Raw genomic sequence first — 23,336 nt, 5'->3', positions numbered from 1 at the left:
GATCTTACCCCTCAAGGGAAGGCTCTCCAACAACGGGACCAACAAATCAGCCACACAGATTTGACCCCCGACCTTCAGTGGTGCTCTGGGGACCGAGCACTGCTCCCTTTTTGCCTTCCTCCTAGAGACGGGTGCCCATCTCTACCTGTAAGTAGCTAGGGTTTTACGACAACGGGCATTCTATCGCAATTTAAAAAGATATCTCCAATTTGCCGGCCTCCTCTTCCGCCATGGGAACGCCCGGCACTCGGCCTACTTCTTCGCCGCCCAATAGAGCGACGTCGAAAAACTGTACGGAAGCAGTACATGCCCCTTTGGCCCAGGAGAAATGCTCCGAGAAGTGTAAGCGCAAGTTACTAACTTTGAGCGCCCAGCTTCCTTCATCGCGTCCCTCCATTTATTGGCCATCAAAGTATCGTCTTCTTTCTTCTGACCTCGCCCCTTCATCATCATCACATCATCACATGGGCGCGCAACGCTCGATCATCATCATCGTGGTTCGAAGTGCCTCCCAGGTTTCGGGCTGCTGCTTGCCGAATAAATGGCCTGCTCGCCTTCAACAACGCCTTCTCCCTGGAGCCTCTCAGGAGTTAGACATCTTTACAGGTGCGTCTATTAGCGGCATGAGCATAGCAATAGCCGCGACTTGCCACGAAGACCCAACCCTTAATGAACCTAGGCAGATCACCAGCACATATGGCCTTACTTACAATGTCAAGCTATTTGCATTCTTGGAGCACTCGAACAACTTCAAACCTCCCAGCAACCCGAATATGATCATTACGCCATCATTAACCATTCACACGTTTCCCTACAGGAACTCAACAAAGCTTATATCCATAATGTCACCGCCAAGCACATCATAAGCACAATTCAATCCTTGCGCTGTCAAGGCATTATTATTCGTCTCGCTTGGACACCTGGTCACATAGCCGGAGTGACTGGAAACCAGCAAGCACACAACGCTGCTAGGGAGTGCTTACTTTCGACTCTTTCCCTGGCTACCCCGCCCGTTGACAAAACTTCAACTACATCTTTAGCCTGGTATCAAAAAAGATGACAACTGCGTCAACAAAGTCAACGGCGGCACAAAGAAGCTACCCCCCCCCCAGGCTTTTTCCCTGCGTCAATATCCCTCTCTCGGCAGGGCGAAATCTTTATTAACAAGGCATGCGCGGACACCACCTACTCCCTGGACATTGTTCGCAAATGGTGCCACGGAAGCACATCCCTTTCATACGCACCTACGTGCAATTTCTGCGGTGCCACTAAAACCCCCCGAACTTGTTTCACCTGATATGGTCATGTCTGACAGTAGAAAGCGGCCGAGAAGAGCTGGTAGCCTATTGCCCACCACAACGTATGAATGCGGAGCACGTGGAGCGCCTGCGTTCCGATGCTACTCTTCTCGAACGCGTAGGAATTTATTCACTTGTCAGTGGTCTTTACAAAGCAGTGTAGAGTGGTCTGAAAGCCCTAGTAGGGCCTGCAAACGATCAAGTTCTGTTTATTAGGGTACATGAGACTTCGATTCAGGCTTTCGATTCCCCTTCCTTCATCTTTAAATAACCCCCTATGACCTAATGCCTATTTCTAGTTAAATTCATTCAATAATTCATTCTAGAGCAATCGCATTATGAAGATGAAGAGCGCACATAATTGGACTTCGATAAGGACAGTTTTCAGCCGGGTAAGCAAGGTTGCTGCACGTTGTCACATTAACCGCACAGGTATTATTAGTGCACATCTTTCTGTTACTTGAATTTCCATGAAGACCGCAGTGGTAAGGAAAGTGCAATATTTTGCGTTATCACTTGTGTAGTACCTTTTAAATGTTACGTGGCTTATCCTGGCATTTTAGTTGAGAGGCCTTTTGAAAATTGAACTACCCTCAAGTTAGGTCTTCTGTGATTATCTGGAGTGCATAAAATTGAATAAAAACAGCAAAGTAATAAAAAACTCGAATATAGGTGAAGTAGCGCAGCCATTGGCAGAGATGTTCCAACATTATTTCATGCTAATGATTTTGATTATTTAAATTTCCTAAAGTTTAGTGAAATTTTGTGTTTACCTAAATAACAGCATATTTTTCTTGCAGCACCGCATACATCCAAGTCGTTGCAGTTGGTGGAATTACCAGCAATTGGCTGGTTAGATGGTATTTCTTGCAGTTAGAAAAGCTGACTTGTGAAGCATGCAGCAGGTTCAACCCTATGCTTGGGACAGGCTCTTTCGAGTGGTTAGTGAAATACTTTCTTCGTTTGATACTGTGGTTGGAGACTTTTGGGTGTTTTTTCTAATAACCAAGTACCTAGTTCGAGCAGGGCTACAGGAAGTGAATCCTGAACGATGGCCAGGATTGGCTTCTACCAATGGTTAGGTAATTGCGCTAACTTGTAGTCTTGACAATGCCTCCTGAAAAGTACTATGCCAACGGTAATTTGGCTCATTGGTTTATTGTGTCCAAATGGTGCAAAAATTACCAACTAAAAGTAAATTCGCAGGACGAGTATTTTGGTGTGCTTCTTTTGACTTTTTACTGTGTTCTCAGTGTTTTAGTAGATTGTTTTCCGGCCATTGACATGCAGTGTATAGCTCCACAGCTGTTTGAAGCTGTAATCCGCTCCTAACCATCTAGCTTCATCAAAGTTTGCACAGTTACATTTCTTGGCTAGGAATAAAACACAGCATTTTTGCTTTACGATGCAATTTAATCACAGCTGTATTCTCTTTTTCAGGACCCATACACTTGCCATTCAACTAAATGCATTTTATTAAGCAGTAGTTTCATAATTGTACACGAAGGAATTAAAATAAGCATTTAAATAACACATTTTGCTCATTTGCAGCGTTTCTACAGGCCATACAGGAGTAAACGTAAGTGCACAGGCAACACAGTTTTTTCAGAGCGAAGACTCGATTCCAGCATGGCGCTGATTGCAGTCTGCGCAGCTCCACATGCACACAAGTGGTCTCACTAAATAAGCATTTTTTTCGTAGAGCAATCTCATTTCAAAGAGCGCTCGAACTATGACCGGAACAAGGATGGCTGTTTAAACTAAGTTATGTACAGGCACCGAACTGCGCACGTGCACTGGCGCACAGGGTATTATACTGGGCTGTGTTGTCCGCTCTGCTATAACTGCTATACGAAGTATGGAGAAAAAGTGACAATGTTAAAGGGGTACTCGGAACGTACAATCCCGAAATTTGGCAACGAAATTGATTTTTCTAAATTTCCATTTTCGGAAAGCATAGCTATTTTTCTCCTGTTCGCCGAATAACCAGAAGCAGGGTTAGAATTTTTTTGGCAACTCGCTGCTCGGGTTCTACATGCGCTGTTGCGTCAATCTTGGCCTCATTCAAAAGTGCGTCTTTTTTATTTTCAGTGCCCCACCAGTACCACTTCATTTCATCCATTGGTTGCGAGTAAAGTAAGGGTAGAAAAAAGACTGAGAAGTGATAACGTGGAGGATGCCGCTTGCCAGAAGCGCAAGAGAAGCGTATTAATTCTGTCATCAAAAATGCCGCGACAGTTCGGCCCGCATCCCGGCGTGCGCTTTCTTGACGGCAGTGATGTGCGAATGATGAAAGTTCGCACTGTGGACAACGGTTGTGGTGACATAATAGACAAGTACATTAAATCGAAAACCCGCTGCGGTGGCTGAGTGGATAAGGCATTGTGCTGCTGAGCACGAGGGCGTGGGTTGAATTTCCGGCCTCAGCGACCGCTTTTATCATGAAGATGAAAAGCAAAAACTCCCGTGTGTACAACATTTCTGCGCATGTTAGATATTCCCCGGTGGTCAAAACTAATCTGGAGCCCTGCAGTACAACGCGCCTCATCGCTTGTGTTGCGTCGGCACGTTAAACCCTACAACCAATCAATCAATTCGGAAATGTGGTTATCCCACCTAGCCAGGAGAATGCACGTCACAGAACAGCAGTGTGGTGCATTTCATTTCCAGCCCCTTTGTTGCAGCTCGTTTCAGATGATGCAAATCCCCCTGCAGACTATTTTAGTGCAACAAATGAAGCAGTAACATAAAATAAAGGTTTGTAACTGTGGTACATGATCCGCACCTCGGCCCTGGTCGCCAAAGAGTGACGGTGCGCTGCCAACAGCATAAAATTGTAGCAACATTGTGGCTTTGCTTTTGTTCAGTTTTTCTGCCAAGTGTTATCTATATACGGAGAATTATTTTCCGATCAACTGATTTCAGGAAACTTGGTACGCTCATGTTGAGCGAGAAGCGAGCTACATATAAAGCGAGTTTTTTTCATATGCTCATAGATAAAACTGTCACTTGTATTAAAACTTCAACTTTGATTCTCTCAGCTTCCGCTTTTCTGCCATATGTGCTTAATCTTTACAGACGTTTTCAGGTTATTTATTTGAAAGAATTTCTATCAACGTTGAATTCGGCGTGAAATGAACTAATGCTATTTTAACTGGTTCAGTGTGTCACAAGTGAATGTTATGAGTAATATAGTCAGATGTTCATATAACGAATCACGTGGGACCTCTGATAATCGCTCGTTATTTTGAAATATCGTAATAATAACTGGCGATTGTAAGCCACTGCTCAAACCTAGGAAGGAAACTGACGTACCTTAGCAGTAGTCGCGTGTGCAAGCAGGTAGTGACCTCTCAGAAATATTGCGGTCATTTCAAAGCTGCTTTATTTGAAAGAAATCAGTTGTTTTCTTCCCGCGCGTGCAGCACACACCACCGATTAGGAATGTCTCTATATATTCCACCTTGCTGTATACCTCATCGAGTACGTCACTAGACCGAGCAATGAATATGAGGAATTTATTCATGTGCACAAAAACATCGATGTTCGACACGATCTCATCTTCTTCTGTGTTCGGTGAACCACAGCCGTCTTCCTTTGTGTCGTCATCGTCACTAAAGATAATGACTGCTCTCACTTCTTCGCTTTGTGGCTAGCATCTTTAAATGTCGCATGAATTCCGCAGCAAAATCAGGTACAACCGCAATACCGTCCCGCACACGTGATTAGCATGCAGAATGACCAACCAGCCACCGTCACCCAACACGAGAGAGAAGGTCGGCCAGCGTGGCTAAGCCTGCTAGGCTACTGCGCATAACCCGAAGCTTTCTAGTGGCACCAGCTGTTGCCACTCGACATTATGAGGTTGATGATGATAGTTACTGCATTTAGGGAAGACACAGAGAAATGGTGTTTCTCTTTAGTTCGAGAGTTGCAATGCTGTTACCTTTTGCAAAATTTCGTAATACTGACGTTTCTCGGTTGTAAAGGCGCAAAAATAACTGGCTTTATTTAGAAATACCCGCTATATTGAAATTTGTAGTTGTAAAATATTTTTACATTGAAAATATGGGGAATCTGGCGCGAGTTCTTAAAATGCTCCTAAATTTGCGATATTTTTTATAGTGGAGTTCGTAGTTGTGATATTTGACTGTAATATGATTCCATAAAGATTTTCAAAAACTGTACTTGGCATAATTAGATAAATTTTATCCAGTCAATTATCGTTACAGGAGTTTAAATAGCGTAAGCATGCAAGGCAGGTCTAATAGCCCATGAGAAATTAATTAATTAGGCTCCAGTATTTTCTTTATAACTAAGAAGTTAATTATGCCGCTCGTAAAATAATGGTCTATTTTAAGTGAGGAAAATAAAAAACATGTACAAAGATTTTTATTATCATAGACCAATTAATAAGAAACTTCATTTTAAGACCAGCGCCTCCGCTTAGGTACTAGTAGCCCTCCTATCTTTCACTGTAAAAACTAATTTGGTGCTGAACATCAACAACCAAAGAATAGTTCTCAGAAACTTCAATCTTCTAAAAAAACGTGTTTTTCAACAAAACCAGTGAATATTGTATAACATGAAGGTGAATTTGCAACACTTTTCCGGGGTCGTGGCACTAAGAAGATCAGCACGAGCCCCAGGGGCCATTCAGTGCTGGAGTGGGGGATCTGAGCGACTCAGGTTTGTCTATACGCGCATATTAATATCTAGCTTATCTCAATGTATGTAAACACAAATGTGGCTGACTTTTATTTCAATTTGCCTCAATAAAAATGTGCCAGACCTCTTTGCCTAACGCAGGGCGTGACAAGCTGTTGTTTCTTCGTTGAGGCTTTCGAGAAACATTCATCCACCTTTGCCGTACGGCACATAGTTCCTGTAATGGCTACACAGTCTTGGTACTTACGAAAGCCCTCTTTGTAACTGTCATTGTAAAGTGCCGAATATACCCAGCAGCTTCTAGAATATTGGGGGCACCGCATCGTCAGTCGAACCATGTTCACACTTCTAACGTTCCAGGAGCTGGCTTGCACCTCGTCAAAGCGGAGCAGCCAGATGCCCCAAATCTGTCTTGCACTTGAACCTTCGCCTGGCAAAAGCCACCGTCAACTACGTCAGAAGAGGCGAGGTCGGAGCGCGGCGTATTTATTCTGTGCGACGTCACCTACACATCGGGAAAAGACATCGTCAGTCGCATCATGTTCACCCTTATAACGTTCCATGTTAGAGACCTCAACCGTACTAAAGGATATCGCTCTAGTAATCGCTGTGTTATTGTGGTGTCGTGCCCTATAGCCCTGTACTTCGACTGTCCACTGTGCCAGTTATCGAATGCTCGGGCAAAGCTTACTGAGCCAGCTACTGCTGCTACTTAGTGGAGACGTGAAGCTAAACCCTGGCCCCACAAAGGAAATCGCAGCCATTTTAGGCACTAATAATGAGCTTCAGGAACACCAGACTGGCACCCGCGAAGCATTCCAAAAAGTGAGGGAAGACCATGAAACGCAGGAAGGTGTAATATCAACGCTGTCCTACAGGGTGTGTAAGCTACGGGCCTGTCACGAACATCCTGACGCCGCACCCACCCCTGCAGATTCAGGCAATCCAATGGCGTATTTGGTTGGATGTTTACGAGCGCTCTGGAGTGCTCTGAAAAGCGGCCACGCCTCCGGCTGGTAGACTTCCTGCGCTCGAACTACTTTCGGTTGGTTCTTTCGGAGCGTCAGCCTCCAACTTGGAGCGCTCGAGACCGCTCTGACTTCGAAGTGAGAGCTGGGCGCGATCTCGCCGGGAGAACGGGTCACGTGACACAAAACGCCACGGTTTACCATGCGGCTTCCCGCGATGGCTGCATGGTGGCGCTACAGGCGCGCTGCTGCGAGATCGCCGATGCATTCGGTTGCTACGCTGCATCTCGCGCTCTGATTGCGAGCCGCCTTGTCATCTGGCGACTCCGACCCAGAGGACCGGAGCGGCCTACCGAATACGCCATAAAACAAGACATCGCCGATCTTAAGGCTGCAAGTGTTGATGCGAGAAAGGGACTGCGCAGAAACAATATACTTTTCCTTGGAGTCAACGATAACTACGAGGAAACTTGGAAAGACTCTAAAGATAAAGTTTTGGCGTTCTGCAAAGAAAAATTCCCCTTAGAAATCTTTCCGAACAATATCGAGTGGGAGAATCGCATCGGAACACCTTCCCGTGAAACAAACCGGGTCATTATAATTAAAATAATAAACTTTAATACCAAGGAGGAAATACCGTCTTGCCGCCCCAAACTGAAAATCACAAACTTTGCGATAAGAGAGGACTTTGCCTCTGCCACCCGTCTTGCTCTCTCAAAGCTTCTAAAATTCATCAGGCCTGCGCAATGTGCATTTAAACTTCGTCTTGACAGGCTGAATGTTGGCAACAAACGCTATTATTACGATGCCGCCTCCGAATTCGTTCTGGGATTTATGAAACCATTGAAAAATCTAAGATAAATCGACGATTCAACCTCTACCGGACCGAAAACAGTACATGACGCGATTCGCCCCGCCCCAACCCTAACGACACCCCTCTGCATTTGCCGTACTTGAACTTTGTTATTGTATTAACTACAATACACAGCCTAATACCAAAGCGCGACCATCTAGAGAGTTTCATATGTGACTCAAATGCAAAAGTATTCATCCTAACCGAAACGTGGCTACACGATGACGTTCTTGACCGCGAAATCTTTCCCTTAATCCAAACTTCACTCTGTATCGCCGCGACCGAATCGGTCGTACAGGGGTGGCATTCTGATTGCTGTAAAAGAGACCATAGACTCGTCACTTATATATTACGCCGACAGAATCGAATTAACCTGGGTACGAATTCATTTTCACGGAGTTAAAACCATTATCAGCGTACACTACAGACCACCTGACAGTGAAGCGACTTTTTGCGACCTGCTCAGCCTCTCCCTAACCGCTATCTGTAAGACGTATCCCGATGCTCCTATCTTCCTTTTTGGAGACTTTATTATCCCTCCCAATAATTCGCCCCAGCACTCCGTACCCAGCAGATCACAATCGAACGAAGGTAACCATTTTGTAGGCCTTTTCCTCGATTTCAACCTTCTTCAAGCAATAACCTGTTGTAGTGGACGTACTAATACGCTAGATTTGCTGTTAACAACGCGCCCCGACGACATTAAAAGCGTGACGTCATTGCCCGGTTGGAGTGACCATAATTTACACCATATTAGCATAGCACTGCCATTAGGAAAAAACTCCTAGCAAAAAGGAAATAACGGATTTTAAAATTTGAGAGTATGATAACAATAATGATGAACTTGATAGTTTTTACAGCGAATTTTGTGACTCATATTTAGCCCACTCCGTGAATGCCAATTGGGAGTTGTATAAAAACAAACTTCTTGAATTACAGAACAAATGCAAACCAATGCTAATAGTAACCTGCAACTCGAACAATCAGTGGTTCAGTAGGCAAGTGTAATCCATGCTAAACCGAAAAAAAATTCTTTACAGATTACCGAATAAAAAACCCAATCCGGCCACATGAAAAAAATATCACACCTGTGCAAACAGTACATCATAGCCCTCATCGAAGCAAAAAACAAATTTGTTTCTTCTGATCTAATATCAATTCCTAAAACGAATGCTTACAAATTTTGGCGCATTCTAACACCCAAGTTTAGGTGCGAACTACTCCAACTAACAAGTGCTTATGGTGAACCCATACACAGAAATCAATGTTCAACAGTCCTGAACACTTATTTTACCTCCGTGTTTACCTCTAGCTCCGACACATTCCCACAACCAGACCCTCCTTCATGCGACACCTTCCCAGATATACTCATCAGCCCTCAGGGAAAAACCAGCTTATTTCGTAATCTGAAGCTCTCATCTTCGGAAGGCAGGGACAACATTAACAGAAACCTGTTAAAAAACACCGCTTACTTCTCAAGCCTAATCCTGTATTTATTCTTTACACAGTCATTGCAATCAGGCTTCGTACCAGACGACTGGAAGATTGCCCGGATTGTGCCATTTTGAAAACTGATAACCACTCACTAGCAATCAACTATTGCCCTATTTCCCTAACGAGTATTCCTTCGAAGCTACTTGACCACATCTTAACTTCCAATGTAATGGCTCACCTGGATTCCGTAATTATTTTTACCCGCACCAGCATGGCTTTTGCAAACACTACTCATGTCAAACACAGCTTTTATACTTTACCCACGACTTACTACAACAAATGGACAATAATATTCAAGTAAACGCTGTCTTTCTAGACTTCTCAAAAGCCTTCGACCGTGTTAGTCATAGCCATTTACTTGCTAAACTATCTCCCTTAAACAGTCCTTTTAACTTACTATCATGATTTGAACACTTTCTGAAGGGACGCATACAATTTACCATTGGTAATCATCACGATTCCGAAATAACCATCGTAACACGCGGTGTCCCGCAGGGGGCAGGTATATCGCCTCCATGTTTCCTACTTTATATAAATGACTTGCCCTTAAACATATATAGAAACTCCAACTTTTTGCAGATGGTTACGTTTTGTACACAAGTATTTGCGCAACTAACGATCATAACACCCTGCAAACTTAGACATCTCCCTCTGGTGTAACAAATGGCACATGCCGTTATATTTAACAAAGTGCAAATCACCGTCATTCACGTGGAAACATGTCACAGTTCACCACAATTATCATATCAACGCTATTCCAATCAGCTCAGTCCCTTCATAAAAATACCTCGGCGTGCACCTGACCACATCGCTAACTTGGGCAACGCATATAGATAGCATTCGCTCCGAAGCGTCTTGCTTGCTGGGGTACATTCGGTGCAATGAAACACTTGCTTCTCCTAAAATTAAAAAACTAGCTTACCTAACCTTCGTAGGACAGAAACTGGAATACGACTCAGCCATGTGGCATCCATCACAAACATATCTGACCTTTCAGACCGAAGCCATTCAAAACCGCGCCGCCCAAATTTACCACCTCGCAGTATACCAACCATATCAGTGTCACCGCGCTCAACCTATCCCTCTCCTTCCCGACTCTTCATACACGCCGCGTCATTGCCCGGTTATGCCTTATCCACACATTTTTTTACTGGCCACAATCTAGGCACTGATTACTGAGGACATCTTGCAGAATTTTATCCCGTTAAAATCACAGTTGTCCAATAGGCCCCATATACCGGCTGTAAATCAGCATTTAGCTCATGCTTTTTTCATAACACTGTAGCACTTTGGAACGCGTTGCCCGACGACACGGCCACATGCACTTATTATAAACGTTTTAGAGATAAACTAGAAAAAAATTCTCAGTAGAGATTATCTTTCAAGTTCTGCTGCTGTAACATATATTTTGTGCATGATCTATTGTTAAACTTAATTAGTGTATCGTGGTTCGACCTATTGTTAACTCTGTAAATTTATTTAGCAGTTATTTTATGATGTTCCTACCTTAGTCAATGTTTCAAACTGTGGCGCTTTAGAGCTTTTGTGTTTTGGCGTGTTTGTTGTTTCGGGAATATCTAGGTTCATTTGTATTTCTTTAAACAGAGTTTTATGACCCCCCCCCCTTATGTAATGCCTTCGTGCCTTTAAGGGTAAAATAAATGAAATGAAATATGAACGGCATACCTGGCGCGAAGAGGAATCATCCGTAATCTTAAGAGGAATCCAAATGGTGGCTGCAGTAGCCCGCCTCTGAGCTTCACCTCCTGCCATTTGGCTTTTATGCTTCAAAGTCAGTTTAAATGACTTCCTGAACCTTGGCTTGTTTGTTTGACTTGCGACTGTTACAAATAGTTTCGTCAAATGAAAACAGTCGAGCTGGAGCGCTCGGTGCCAACTCAATTTATTCACGAGATTGCAAGCTTAATTGTGGGTAACAACAGGTCATAAGCAAAATACAATGTACAGGGGTGGATCAGGGTCCATGGGTTTGGGAGCAGTCTTGGGAGCAGGCAAACGTGCCTTTTGTAGCAGGCGTGGAGCAGCCAGAAAGGCCTTTTGGAGCAGGCTTTCAGCGAGGAAGGATATTTGGAGCAGATCTACCACAATTTCCCAGCAATATAGTGCCTCCCTACTGGCTGCTGTATCACGCCCATCCAAGTTACATTTTATATAATCTGCCATTCAGGCATTCCACCGTGCCCTTGGACCAACTCCGACGCGGGAACGTAATTATTGTACTAAATCTGCAGGTTTACAACATACGGACTTGTATACCTTTGGCCCTAGCGAGCGTGCCTCATTATCACTGTTCAACGGTCAAATCTCATGCAGAGCCAAAGGGGATCAGATAAGACCTTGCTTTGCATGTGGTAAACGGCAGTGTTTAGGCGAACTGATGGTGGCATTCCATAAAACAAGGTGTTTGCTTACATTATTTCTTTCTAACAGCGCTTTTAGTGCATGCAATGCTTACCATAGTTTTGTGTTCACCCGTAACAGGTTCGCGAACGTCAATGAAATAAATGCAAAGACTGCGTAACTATAGCATGTTAGAAGACATGAATAATGGTGTACCAGAACCCACTTGGCAAAAGACTTAGTTCAAAGCCAAAATTCAGTAATTATCTCACCGCAAAAGAAAACCCAACAAACAAGCAATGGCAAAGCATCCAGGAACCTGTCTTTTCAATGGATGTCGCTCCGAAAAGTCGCGGATAGCAAAGCAAGGATCACTAAAAATGGGTGGCTGAACGTACCCTAATACACTAGAAACTTTCATGCGAATATTGCTCATCTGTTTCTGATGAGATTCAAAAATACTTTACATTTTGTCGTTTTTCAATAATTGTGGCGCAGCGGCTGACACCTGCAAACGAAATTGTGCAAATTTGAAACAAAGAAATAAAAATAGAAGGGGGAAGAAAGCACTTCGAGCCCGCGCTTTTACGGCTAAGCCAAAGCCAGCTTTCATAGCCGCCCATAGCCTTGAATAAACCGAAAATATAACCGGCTTGATGAGACCGAACGCACAAATTTTCAGGCCACTTTTTGCGCAGGGGGCATCACGGTGGTCGTATCTCGCGGTTTAATGGCGGCTCAGGACGGTGCTGATAAGCGGGTTGGTCGGAACAGGGTCTTTTCAGCACTGGACGGCGCAGGTAAAGTTTGTGTGGCGCTCAGTGGCACAAATGTCGGATCTGTTGCCCCCTTGAATGTAAGAATGAGGTCGGAAGTTTAATGGCTTAATTTTATTGTTGCTGTTGCTCTCCACATTTAGAAGAGGTCAAAGTTTTAGCGAAGTGGGGAACCTTTATTGGTGATCTTCAAAAGGGCTATCTGCTTGTGTATGTGAAGCAGAAAGAAAACTGTGTGTTGGCAAGCTTAACTGTACACTTCTTGCCTTCGGTATTGTGACAGCTAAGCTTACCACGTTTGCCACTTTACCCCCTGCTGGAAATTATGACCCCTACAAGTAGTGCAATGTAGTAGCTAAAAATGTATCTGATCCTTATGAATTTGAGCTTTATGTAAAGCATTGTACTGAAATAAATCAAAATTTTCTCCCAGTGGATTCAGTTTTACTTTTCACTACGCCTAAAAGTGAAGAGGTTTCTACGCGTGGAAAAAAATCAGATGTAGGCACTTAAAGAAAAGCAAGTCAATGTCGTCCCTAATAGGGAGAAAATAGTTACAGTAGCCAAGGAGCCATAGGTTGGTAAAACAGAAAGAACTCACTCAAACTCAATCACATTTTTTTTCTTTACGCTGTACTCAATCAAACTCAGACTCAAAAAGTTCGTCTGTTCACAAAATCACTCGTACTCACTCATCAAATACTCATTTGTAATCGTACTCACTTGTACTCAAACTCATTTGTCCTCAAAACTGAATCTGTACTCATGAGTACTCACTCTGTACTCATGAGTACTCAATGAGTACTACTGCTCATGAGTACTACTCATGAGTACTACTCCTTCTGCACTCGCGAGTACTACAGTCAAACCTCGGTACAACGAACACCACATTAACGAACTTTTCAGATTAACGAGCGTTTAATAAATCCTACGCCAACTGCTTATAGTTTTAATGTAAAATTACTTCACTACAACGTACTTCAGAATAGCGAACGTTTCAAAATAACGATCGTTTTATTTAGTTCCGTGCCATGTTAACAACACCTCAGTACTACGAACTCATATTTTCAAGGCCGGAGACTCTTTGAAGTCCGTTAAACAATCGCGGCAACCGGCGCAGTGTGCTAGTAGACGACACGGCAAAGCGCAGCGAAGAAGAGGACGTCTTGCAACTTGCTCTGCGGAATGCGGCAGCCGATGCAAGAGGGAGAAAAAAGGTGAGGAGAACAGACAAATGCAGCATGGGTAGCCTTCTCCGTCCCGAAAGCCGCGGCCGCGCTATTCGCGCTCACCCCAACTTTTTCTACGTTCCGCCGCTGCTCACGTGGCTTGCTGGATCTTCACGGACGTCAGCGGACCTGACAACAGAGAACATTGCCCAGACCGTGAGCGTTCAGGATGAAGAAGTGAAGATGACAGCGAGGATGGCATGAACAACGATGCCTCTGAGGGTGCCGCAGCAGCACTCGAAGACTACGACGAGCACGCGACGACTGCGGATGTGGTGGACAGCATACAAAAACTCCGCACATGTTCGGGGAAAAACCGCACGGCCACTGAATCACTCCCCAGAATGTGTAAGAGTTTGAGTCCTTCGTACTAGCAAGCTTGTGCTACTCGCGGTAGATGAAAATCGCCAACCACTTTAAATAAACTGCAACGGGGTTTATTGGAAGGAAGACAGAGTCCGCTAGACAGGGATCAAGAGGCAAAACCGTCCAAGGTGAACCAGCCAGAGGAATCGACTCTGGCCGCGCGATCAGGCACCGGTGATGACAGCCGTTGATCCGTGGTACATGCTCATTCGGGGATTGACCGGTGGGTGAAGAGGGATTGGACGGCGAGAGCACTTCAAGCAATCTCCATTACAATTGCCCCCGGTGAAGCAGGAGCCATCCTGGTGACTTACGGTGATGAAACGACTGCGGGGTCGTAGTTGGGCTTCAAGCGACTGACGTGGACGGTTTCGCTGCCACGACAGCAAAGGTCTGTAGAGGGCGTCAGTGGTTCTACTGTGTAGTTCACGGGAGAAGTACACTTGAGGACACGGTAGGGGCCGTGATACTTCGAAAGTAGTTTGGAGGATAGACTCGGTGTTGTAGCGGGGACCCACAGCCACACAAGGTCGCCAGCATGAAAGGAAGATGAGGCGTGGTCGTTGTCGTGAAGATGCTTCTGGCGACCCTGGTCATTTGTTTTCAGTGAGCGGGCGAGCTGGTGGCACTCTTCGGCTTGTCCAGTTAAGTCCGAAATAGGGTGGCACTCAGACGAATCGGGGCTGTACGGTAGTATTGTATCCATTGTGCAAGACGGCTCGCGTCCATAAAGAGAAAAAATGGTGAAAAGCTAGTAGTGGTCTGTGCGGCGGTGTTGTCAGCAAACGTTACAAAAGGTTGCACCACATCCCAAATTGAATGATCATGAGCGGCGTACATGGTGAGCATGTCTCCGAGTGTGCGGTGGAATCTCTCGGTCCTCTTTGACCGGGGGGCGTGTTTCCAAACGCTTCGCTGTACAGAGCACCCACGTGACATGTGTGATGTCACTGCTCGGGCTATTCTTTTGAGCGCCTGCTAAAATGAACCCGCCGTTCTGGCTCTGTAGCCTTGACGTAAAGCACTGAGTTTTGGCGCTGACGGCTTGGGTTCGAGCCCCAGCACGTCTATCTCGTGTTTTTTTTTTCATTGCCTATTTTATTTATACATTTCATTTTTTTTTGAAAACTGAAATCTATGCGTCGTTTTTGTTAATAATGGTGATTTGGTATGTTTTAGGTCGCTTTAGGCTTGGGGCGCAGCCAATAACCACGTTGAATTACCGTTCTCTATCGCGCGAACAGACATGTCACGTGGGTGCTCTGTGCAGCGAAGCGTTTGGAAATACGCGACCGGGGGTGATGTTACAGAACAAGTGGACAATGCCCGGTATCCCACCATCGACGAGGACGAGGAAGTGGCTGACGTACAGCTTGTGCGAGCTCGGCAATAGCCGCCATGTAATTAGTGTCAAATAGATCGATCTCATCTCATGGTTCATGTCCTGCACCACGTAACATGTTGGTGGAGGAGCCGGGGTTTGAGGTAAACCGTCGTACAGCCTGGAACTCCGCAGCCGGAAGCTACCAATGCCCGTCACACCCATGGCCGCTGCCGGCCAACCGCCTCCACAGGTGCCATCGGTCATCTGCACTGGGGCGCTCCGTCAGCGCGACCCGCCGTTTTTCAGCGGTAAAGGTGACTATGACGTTGAAGATTGGTTGTCTTCTTACGAGCGAGTTAGCGCTTACAACAAATGGGACGACGCTACCAAGCTGCACAACGTCCCATTTTCCCTCGAAAAACCCGCGATCTTGTGGTATAACAACAACGCAGCGACCATGAAGACCTGGGCTGACTTCAAGAACAAATTAACTTGTGACTATGATCGACCGGCCGTACGGAAACTTCACGCTGAACAACGCCTGCGTACACGGGCGCAACTACCGGGTGAGAACTTCACCAGTTACATTGAAGACGTTGTGGATCTTTGTCGGCGCGTCAACCCGTCCATGTCCGATGATGACAAAATGAAACACATCATGAAAGGAGTGGACGACGACACGTTCCACATGCTTGTGTCCAAGAACCCTCGATCCGTGACTGAAGTTATTGGCCTGTGCCAGAGTTTTGAGGAACTGCGCCGGCAAAGGGCCTTGGTTCGCCATTCATTGCCGACCACGGAATCTCTCTCGAGCCTCACGTTCTCTTCGAACCAATTGCAGCTCGAGGCGAAAATCAAAGAATTTGTCCGCTAGGAGGTAGCACGTCAGCTATCGCTGGGGCCGTTTACTGAGCAGGCTTCGTCCAGCCTGCCTTCTGCTCTGCAGGCGACCATCCGCGAACAGGTTGCCGAGGAACTCCCGCCTGCTAACGTCGCTACCGCAGCGGTCGCACCCCTAGCCGTTCCGCAGGTGGCAGCTACAGTCGCGGCGCCGCTCACAGCTACAGTCGCTGCAGCTCCAGCAGTCATGCCAATGACGTACGCCGACTGTCTCGCGCAGCCAGTGCACCCATCTTTCCGGTCGTTTAGGCCAGCGATACCAGCAGTGGCACCTCCTACTTTGCAGCCCGCTCCCCAGTTTCCACCCACCAGACCACCAGCTGTGCCGTACGGTAATCCCTGGCGCACTCCCGACAACCGGCCTATGTTTTTCTTGCTGCTGCCCCGGTCACGTTGCCCGTTACTGCCGCCGTGTCGCTTCATCTCCTCGTGTGCCCCAGACGTCCGCCTGCGCCGCACGACCACCACATCATAACGTGTCCTCAGGACCACCTCCAACCTCGTTTTCCGCCGACCGTCAGATCTTCGGAGGCCGCCAATCGCCGTCTCCCCGTCGCCGCTCCCTATTCCCCATGCGCCGCCACTCCGTCCCCACTCCAGAGGGAAACTGATTCGCGCAGTTCCTGAGGCACGAACTGCGTACCCGTCGAAATACCGAAGCCCTCACATACCTCCGCAAAATGTAATGGACGTGTTAATAGATTGAGTACCTGCGCTGGCGCTTGTTGATACCGGAGCAGCCGTGTCGGTCATAAGTGCTAAACTGTGTCGGTCGCTGAAGAAAGTTACGACGCCACTTCTGGGACTTTCTCTACAAACTGCAAGCTCAGAACATGTTGCACCTTTGGCTGCGTGTACTGCTCGGGTCGCCATTCAAAATAATCTCTACACGATTGAGTTCGCCGTCTTGCCCATGTGCTCACACGACGTTATTCTTGGGTGGGACCTTTTGTCGAACCAGAACGCCGTAATTGACTGCGCCCGCGCCGAAGTGGAATTCTGTTCGCAAAATGACGCTGTGACCCCGAACGATTCCTCTACTAACGGAGAAAAGCTGGCCGTAGACGAAGACGTGGATATCCCACCGCAAAGCTCAGTTCTCGTCGCCCTTTCCGGCAGTACTCTGGCGGATGAACCTGTTTTATTTACGCCATCAAACGTTTTCGTTGCTCGCAAGGGTTTGCCGCTTCCGTTTGCTGTGCTGACACTCCTATCTGGCCGCACAGCGATGTTTGTTTGCAACCATACGACCCGCCCTTTCAGCCTGCTTCGTGGGGAAACTGTCGGCAATATTGAACCTGTCGAATCCGTCTTCAGCCTCGACGTTTCCGACAACGCACCTTCACAGCAGCTACATTCGCTGAACGCGATTGGTCCCACCGATACGCCCACCTCTGACGACACCTTCCAGAAGTCCATCGCTTCCGATTTAGACCCCCAGCAACGCAAAGACCTTCTGGCTCTTCTTAGGAAGTTTCAGTCTTCCTTTGACTGCAAGCAAGCTCCTTTGGGCAGAACATCCACGGTCGCCCCTCACATTGACACAGGTACCCACATGCCGTTGCGACAGCGACCATATAGGGTGTCGGCATCGGAACGTGGCGTGATTAGTGAGCATGTTGATGATATGCTCCGACGTGGCGTCATCCGACATTCTCAAAGCCCCTGGTCGTCGCCTGCGGTCCTAGTAACGAAAAAAGCTGGGTCCCTCCGATTCTGTGTTGACTATCGCCGCCTAAACAAGATCACCCGGAAAGACGTTTATCCCCTGCCTCGAATAGATGACGCCCTTGATTGTTTGCACGGTGCTGAATACTTCTCCAGCCTTGATTTGCGCTCTGGTTATTGGCAGGTCCCGGTTGCTGAGTCTGATCGACCAAAAACAGCTTTTGTCACGCCAGACGGCCTATATGAGTTTAATGTAATGCCGTTTGGCCTGTGCAACGCGCCCGCCACGTTCGAAACAATGATGGATAACATCTTGCGTGGTCTCAAATGGCGGACATGTCTCTGTTACCTAGACGATGTCGTCGTGTTTTCTTAGGATTTCCAGACTCACCTGACCCGCCTGCACCAAATATTGAGATGCCTAACTGCTGCAGTGCTCCAACTGAACCTTAAAATGTGTCGCTTTGGTGCTCTCACATTGACTATTCTCGGCCATGTCGTGTCAAAGGATGGCATCCTACCAGATCCCGAAAAGCTCCGTGCTGTCGCCGACTTTCCCAAACCGACGTCAATGAAAGCCCTCTGCAGCTTCATTGGGCTGTGCTCGTACTTTCGGCGCTTTGTACGAAATTTTGCGTCTATCATTGCGCCACTGACCAAGCTCCTCGGTGGTGACAATGGCCTGTCCTCGTGGTCCAAGGAGTGCGATTTCGCCACCCATACTGCGGCACTACGATCCGAACGCCCCTACTGAAGTCCATACTGATGCCAGCGGCGCAGGACTCGGTGCGGTGTCACTCAACGCAAGCCTAACTACGAAGACTACGTCGTCGCGTACGCTAGCCGGACTCTTACAAATGCTGAACAAAACTATTCGGTTACCGAGAAAGAATGCCTTGCCATCGTCTGGGCTTTTTCCAAATTTCGACCCTATCTCTACGGCCACCCTTTTGACGTGGTAACCGACCATCACCCGCTGTGCTGGCTGTCGTCCCTCAAAGACCCTATGGGACGTCTTGCTCGTTGGGCGCTCCGCCTGCAGGAGTATGATATTCGAGTTGTTTATAGATCCGGTCGCAAGCACTCTGATGCGGATGCACTGTCTCGCTCTCCGCTGCCTGGTAACCCGGAACGTCTTGCGGGAACCGATACGCTCGTAGCGTCATTACCTTCACCGACATAGCTTCCCGGCAGCGCAGTGATCCATGGATTGCGAAGATCATCGAGTTTCTCTCCACTACACCGACTCCTACGCGGCCCAGGGCTCTTCGACGCCAAGCCGCCCACTTCGCCATACGGGATGACCACCTTCTCTATCGCCGCAATTATATGCCCGATGGTCGGAAGTGGCTTCTTGTGATTCCGCGCAGTTTACGTGCGGATGTATGCGCTGCTTACCATGCTGATCCCCAAACTGCTCACGCTGGCCTTCTTAAAACGTACACCCGCCTCCGCCAACGATACTATTGGCGTGGAATGTACAGCTTCGTGCGCAAATACATTCGTGCTTGCACTGACTGTCAGCGCCGCAAGACGCCTGCACCGCAACCAGCCGGCCCTCTGCAGCTTTTGTCATGTCCCCTTCGTCCTTACGATCGTGTCGGCATCGACCTGTACGGCCCCTTGCCATGCACTCTTCACGGCAACCGATGGATTATTGTTGCGGTCGACTACCTAACCCGCTACGCCGAAACCGCAGCGCTGCCAGCCGCTACGGCGCGTGATGTTGCTGGGTTCGTCTTGCGGTCCCTTGTCTTGCGGCATGGTGCACCCCGCGAATTACTCAGTGACAGCGGGCGCGTATTCCTCTCTGAGGTTGTTGAATCCCTCCTCGCTCAGTGCAGAATTGTTCATCGCACTACGTCCGCATACCACCCACAGACGAATACATGCGGCACAGAAAGAAAGAATGGAACACGCGCTTCCCTTGGCACCGACATAACACAGACAGGCCCAGCCGGGCGGTAAAACCAAAACACAAATAAACACAATGCATGGTTCGCGGCAATATGAAGGGAAAGTTAGTGAATTTTCATCTGGCAGAAAGATGGAGGTGGGTTGTGCCTATCTTTTATACAATACCTTGTTTCATTTCTTTTCACAGCCGTTTGCTTTGGGCTAGGAGAATCGTATCCCCACCGTCTTTAAATTTGTTATAAGGACCCAATTTGACTCCCCCTTCTGGAACCGTGAAGATTTGGAGGTTGAAGACTGCCTTATATGATGTCCGAATGAATGTTTTTATTGCGTTTTTAGGTGAGGATAAGTTCGAGGTCGGCCAGGCTGTACGATATAGGGCTCCTATTCATGCCTGCATAAGTCTTATCGGTTCGTCTTGTAGTGTTGCTGTTCCCCTTGTGAGAAGTTTTACAATCTGCCTAATTCATTAAATACTTTTTCAATTGGGAGAAGAGCTCTTCCACCTTTTAATAGTTTTCTCTGGGATGACCTTACGAAAATGTTTGGCCGTGAGTGGTGCTATAACATTTTTGTCCCACACACCTTGGAGCGGTGAGACAGCCACGGAAAATGTGAGTAATTAGGAAATCAGTTTATTAACTTTAAATAATGAGTGTTATGTTTTACAGGGGACTTTTTGGTTCATTTCTGTCGATAATCTAGACCTTAAAACGTTTTTTGGGTCACTGGCAATAATTTTGTACCTTTTCATTTTGTTATTGTTATGTAAGGCAATGTTGGTGCCTGCTTCAACCTATTAGGGGAAGCCGATTTTTTGGATGGCTTCTGTTGCGGAGACAGCTAGCGACGGTCATTCGAGCATTTTACCGACGACCGAGCACAGAACGTACTTCTAGGGGCAGGCGCCGCGCCAGCTGCATTAATGTATCTTTTTTTGTCTCCTCTGTAATATCATTGTCGTTTCCACATTTCAGTTGGTGCTGCCAGGAGCAAGAAAATGAGTCGACTGAAGTACTTGAAACAGCTGAAGTTAATTCGGGGATGTTCTTGGCGTGATGATATCGGGAGTTGAGCGTATCCATCGTCTTGGTAGGCCACATCACGGGGATGAGCGAAAGTCTAGGCCTATCATACTAAAGATTGCAGACTACCGAGACAAAGCGAACCCCAGACGGCACAGAAAGTGTGTCCGAAGACCGGCCCGTCTATGGCCGCTTTCTGGCATGTCCGGCCAGCATCCAGGTTCTGGCAGCCACTGATCATACGATGAGCGGCCAACATTCGGCAACCAGCGCCTCGGTATTTCTCCGGCCGCCCGTGTTCAGACGCACAACGGCAGCTTCCCGGCGGCCAGATATTCAGTTCACTTCCGGCTGCCGACGTTGAGAAAAAGAACGACCGAAGTACGGCTTTAGGGCATCCGTTTTCCTTTCGGGAAGCGGTGTTCAGCCGAAGCACGGCAAGCGACCGGCTACAGTATATCCGTATTCTTGTGGCAGTTGGTGTTCGGAAGGAGACCGGCCAGAGCACGGATGCCTCGCATTCGCTCTTTCAACGGTGAACCGTGCGTCCGGCGGCAGAATATATTCGTTCTCTTCGGGCAACCGGTGCTACACAGGAGACCGGCCGACGCACGGCCCCAGAATGTACATTTTTCATTTGGTCAGCGGTCCTCGGCCGTATTACGGCAAGCGAACGGCCGCAGAATGTTTGGCAACCGGTGTTCAAGAGGAGACCAGTCTCCGTAAGGTCTCAGGTTATACGTCATTATTTCGGTAAGCGCCGTATAGCCGAACAACGGCACGGGTCTGGGCCCCGACAATTCATGCAGAGACGTGTTTGAAAGGAGACCCGCCGGTGTAGGGCCAGTTTTTCCCTCGGTGAAGAAAGAGCCGTTAGAGAGCCGAATGACGCCGACGCGTTTTTTATCCGCTCAGTGTTTCTACGTTTTAAATGAACGAACTTCATTGGTCAAACAGTAATCAGTGTTCTATGTAACAGGAAAGGTGCAAGGACTCACTGGAAATTACCAGGGAACCTTGTAGGCCATCGGAATGCCATTAATTGCAGCAAGAAGACTGTGCCGCACCGACGGGTGAGCTAAGCCTCGCCAGTCGTAGGCGCTACCACGCCTCGCCCGCCGGCTTCGTCGACGCATCAGCTGGAGGCTATTCGCCCACTCAAGAAATGGAATGGATTGGAGACATCGACCCGGCAGAGATGTTCGACCTGAGGTGGCGGTGGTTCACCAAAATAAGTGGCCTTAAAGGGCGTCGAGCAAGCGGCCGCCACGCAGGAGCTCAACCGGCGCCATGTCAAGGACTCCCCACAAAAGAATGAAAAGTGCGCGCAAAAGCGCAAGCTTAGGGGTATTCTTCATACTATAATACTGCGAAAAACAATGTTGCGCTATTTTGTTGGTGATAAACGTAGAAGAGGCTAAGCTCGTGCATTGGTAGGCTCAACTTCGTGCCTTGCTTCATGATATTTTATTACTGTTTAGTTAGAAACACGTGTTATTTTAAATGTGCCATGACAACAGAGCCTTGTGAATGACGAAGCCTAGATGTTAATTTAGTTGCGGTGTTTGAAGGTGAGCTCAGCTGCACTTCGGAAATGACTCATTTGTTTAAACATAATCGCCAGCATCCTAGCAAAAACGGATTCCGTCGGGCTATTCTTTCTCAACGCAGCTTGTTGAGTTCACGCGCGATTTGGCTCTAGCAATAGATAAGCTTCAAGTATACTTTACCGTATTTTCTTGTACTGCAAAAATGCATTTGGAGGTGTTCCATATCAGCTTCTTGTTACTACATTGCTGGCTATAAACTGAATGAATCGGTTATTGCACGGACAGCCGAGTATATCTCTCTACTACAGCAGTCGGTCACTGTCAATGGTTGTTCATCCGGGTATGTTCCCGTGACCCCAGGAATTCTCCAAGGGACAGTTGCGGGCCCTCTTTTGTTTCTGTTATATAAAATGTTATTACTATTGGCCTCAAATCTTTGTTCAAAATGTTCGCGAATGACTGTGTAGTGTACAGGACTATAGCGAATGAACGTGATTCCGAATACCTGCAGCAAGATTTTAATTTCATAACATCCCGCTGTGCTGATTCAGAAAAGTCGTTGAATGTTAAAAAGTGTGTTAACGTCACCTTTACAAGAAAATATTCATTCCAATTGAATACGTATACCGTAAATTACACTGCTTTGAGAACGGCCGGAGAATATAAATAACTTGGAGTTTATTTACGAGAGGTTAGAGGGTAAATAGGCCCGTTCACAACACAACAGTTAGTGTTTTTGGCTTTCCGAGATAAAATTAAAGATAAACTCTATCTACCTTCAAAGAACAACCGTATTTTCTCATGTGCCCGGAATGTTGGAATACGCATGTGTTCTTGGGATCCCTACACCAAAGAGCTGGTTGATACGCTCGAAAATATACAGAATAGGGCAGTGCGATTCGTATTAGGTAATTGGCACTGTCAACTTCGCATTAGGGA

The sequence above is a fragment of the Haemaphysalis longicornis genome, unplaced genomic scaffold, assembly GCF_048455015.1.
Source record: "Haemaphysalis longicornis isolate Haplotype H1 unplaced genomic scaffold, Haemaphysalis longicornis Haplotype H1 scaffold_10, whole genome shotgun sequence".
In the NCBI taxonomy this organism is placed as follows: Eukaryota; Metazoa; Arthropoda; class Arachnida; order Ixodida; family Ixodidae; genus Haemaphysalis; species Haemaphysalis longicornis.
The sequence above is the reverse complement of the archived record's forward strand: the minus strand, read 5'-3'. Positions refer to the sequence as shown.